The following is a 3,406-nucleotide window of genomic DNA, read 5'->3' on the forward strand; positions in this document are numbered from 1 at the left end:
ACCGTCAGATGTGATCACTGGAAGCCGTGATTCATTTAAAATGTCTTGCTTTCTTTTTCAGTTATCTGGCAGTCTCTTTCTGTTCCTTAGGGCTTCCTGCCAAATCAGAGCTGGGATCTGGCACAGTGAGCCTTCATTCGCAACTACCAGGGGATGCTTCCCATATTTAAACCCTCTCCCCTCCCCCCCTCCCCATATCTAGTACAGCCATTGCAGGCATTGAGGGCCATGGAAGGAGGCTTCTTCTAGAATCTTGCAATCATGGACCCTACATCCAGCCACTAGGTGTCGCCATTGCAGGATGACATGAACTCTTTCCTCTCAGTCCCTCTGTAGCCTTCCCAGACTAGTAGACCTACAGGCTGATACAGTACTGTGCGCTCGCACTGTTAACCTGTGTTTGGATGTGCGTTTTTGACACACTAGCTTTACCCCTTATTCAGTAAGGGGTAATAGCGCATCAAAAACCCGCGTCCAACCCCCCCCCGAAACTAATAGCGCCCGCAACATGAAAATGCATGTTGATGGCCCTATTAGTTATTCCCGCGTGTTACAGAAAGTAAAATGTGCAACCAAGCCGCACATTTTACTTTCAGAAATTAGCACCTACCCAAAAGTAGGCGTTAATTTCTCTCGGCACCGGGAAAGTGCACAGAAAAGCAGTAAAAACTGCTTTTCTGTATACCCTCTGACTTAATATCATGGCGATATTAAGTCGGAGATCCCAAAAGTTAAAAATAATAAAAAAAAAAATAAATTTTAAATCAGCCCGCGGCTCGCGGGTTGAAAACCGGACGCTCAATTTTGCCGACATCCGGTTTCCGAACCCGTGGCTGTCAACGGGTTTGAGAACCAACGCCGTCAAAATTGAGCTTCGGCTGTCAAACCCGCTGACAGCCGCCTCTTTTTACCGAGGGCCCTAATTTGAATAATTTTTTTTTTCTGAATCGCGCGCACAGGAGAGCGGCCTGTTGCGCATGCCGGGAGAGCGGGCACTCGCCCGCTCTCCCACGGTTTTTACTGTATTGGCCTGCAGGAGAGCAGAAGACACAAGCAGCTAATCAAAGCCAGGTCCTTCCCCAGCACTGCTACTGAGATATCAGGCAGTCCTTAAAAGATTTTTAATTCAACTTAAAAATGTCTCCCTCCCCTGAGGAAAAAAAAATAATTTTTCTTATACGAAACTTAAAGATGCAAGTTGTGCATTTAATTGCTGTATCTGAAGCTGAGCACTGGCTAAAGAGATTAAAAATGTAAAAAATGTAATATTACATTCTACCATTAGATGGCACATTGACATCATCTGAGATGCACTGGATCCATTTGGCCACACTTCTACAGCTCTCCCATATGGTCTAGCGGTTAGGATTCCTGGTTTTCACCCAGGCGGCCCGGGTTCGACTCCCGGTATGGGAACAGCCACTAATTTAACAATTTTTACTAAACAGACTTTAGTATTCGCCCACAAGAAAAGGCAAGTACAACAAATAGTTAGCAAAGCAGGAAGCAGTCTTTTCTTCTCTGTAGTCAAACAATTGTTAATAATTTTAAGTACCTATAATTTAACACACTTTTAATTGCCTACAATATAATAGACCAAGCAAAAATCCAACACAGTACTTAAAAAAGTCAATTTATGCTGAAATGCTGTCTTGGAGGAAGTTTTGTGGTAACATAAGAACATAAGAAATGTCATATTGAGTCAGACCAAGGTCCATCGAGCCCAGCATCTTGTCTCCGACAGTCACCAGTCCAGATCAAGTTCCCAGGCAGATCCGATAAAGTAGATCTATTTCTTGTAAATCACTCTCACAGATAGCAATGGCTTTCCTTAGTCTATTTGGCTAATAATGTTTTACAGACTTTTCTCTATGGCCAAACCACTTTTAAACCCTGCTATGCTATCCTGGTCACCTCTGGCAACAGATCCCACAGCTTGTTAGTGCATTGAATGAAAAAGTGCTTTCTGATACTGTTTTGAATATGGTGGTGGTCAAGTTTCATGAAGTATCCCCTTAGTTTACTATTATTTGAAAGGGTAAAATAATGATCCTTTATTTGCCCATTCCATCCTACTCATGATTTTATAAACTTCTCTCATATCTCCTCTCAGCCGTTTCTTTTCCAAGCTGAAGAGCCCGAACCTGTGTAGCTTTTTATCATAGAGTAGTGGCTCCCAACCTGGGAGTCTATGGACCCCCAGGGGTCTGCAAAACCATCCAAGGGGATCCGCCAGAAGGGATGCAAGAAAGTTTGGCTGGGGAGCAAAAGAATGGGCTGCTGTGACAGGCCCAGGAGAGAGAGAGAGTGGGGGGCCTGCTGTGGCCCTGTTAAACTTTACCCCCACATTGCTGCAGAGCAGGAGAAGGAGTGACAGAGATGGGCCGTTTGCACCCATTAGGAGCCTCAAACTGCATTGCCACATGTCCAGTGGAGGTGGGGAAGAGAGAAACCGATTTTAGCCCTTGAGAGTTATAAACTAATCTGCTGCATCTTGAGGCTGTGGAGAAAAGAGGAGACAAGGAGGAGAAGGCAGGCTGATCACAGGTGGGTAGGCATTTCCTCCTACTGCCATGTGCCCTGCGCCCTGCCACTGGACTGACATAGGGGCCGATGCAGTAAAGTGCGCTCAGGCTGAGCGCACCGTTAGCCCCTGTTTGGCCGCGCGTTTTCGACGCCTATTTTTACACCCCCCCCCCCCCTGAAACTAATAGCGCCCGCAACATGCAAATGCATGTTGATGGGCCTATTAGTTATTCCCGCGCGTTACAGAAAGTAAAATGTGCAGCCAAGCCAAAGGCAGGCGTTAATTTCAGCCAGCACCGGGAAAGTGTACAGAAAAGCAGAAAAAACTGCTTTTCTGTACACCCTCCGACTTAGTATCATAGCGATATTAAGTCGGAGGTCCCAAAAATAAAAAAAATTAAAAATCTGCCCGCGGCCCGCAGGTTGAAAGACGGACGCTCAATTTTGCCGGCATCCATTTTCCAAAACCGTGGCAGTCAGCGGGTTCGAGAACCAACGCAAGTAAAATTGAGCGTCAGCTGTCAAACCCACTTCTGTCAAAAAGGAGGCGCTAGGGACACGCTAGTGTCCCTAGCGTCTCCTTTTACCGCAGGCCCTAATTTGCATACGGGCCGATACTGAATCGCGCGCCCAGGTCAGTGGCCTGTGCGCGCGTCGGGAGAGCGGGCGCTCGCCGGCTCTCCCGCGAGTTTTACTGTCTCGGCCCGAAAGAGAGTTGGAGAGAAGAGCTGCACTAAAAACAAAAGTGAGTGGAATGACTGAAAGGAGGAAATGGTACTGAGGTTGACAGTATGAGAGGAAAGAGAGGGGAGAAGGAATGAGGCAGGAATGAAGGAAGAACAGGAGGATAAAGAGAGAGACAGGAACCCATGCTTGACCT

The 3,406-nt window shown here is 46.7% G+C and overlaps 1 non-coding gene across 1 annotated transcript; it reads left to right on the plus strand.

Annotated features, from left to right (window-relative positions):
- Positions 1-1,344: 1,344 nt before the first annotated feature.
- Positions 1,345-1,416, plus strand: TRNAE-UUC. The gene has a single exon. It is a non-coding gene; the product is annotated as a tRNA-Glu (tRNA).
- The last annotated feature ends 1,990 nt before the right edge of the window (positions 1,417-3,406 follow it).

The sequence above is a fragment of the Rhinatrema bivittatum genome, chromosome 1, assembly GCF_901001135.1.
Source record: "Rhinatrema bivittatum chromosome 1, aRhiBiv1.1, whole genome shotgun sequence".
NCBI lineage: Eukaryota > Metazoa > Chordata > Amphibia > Gymnophiona > Rhinatrematidae > Rhinatrema > Rhinatrema bivittatum.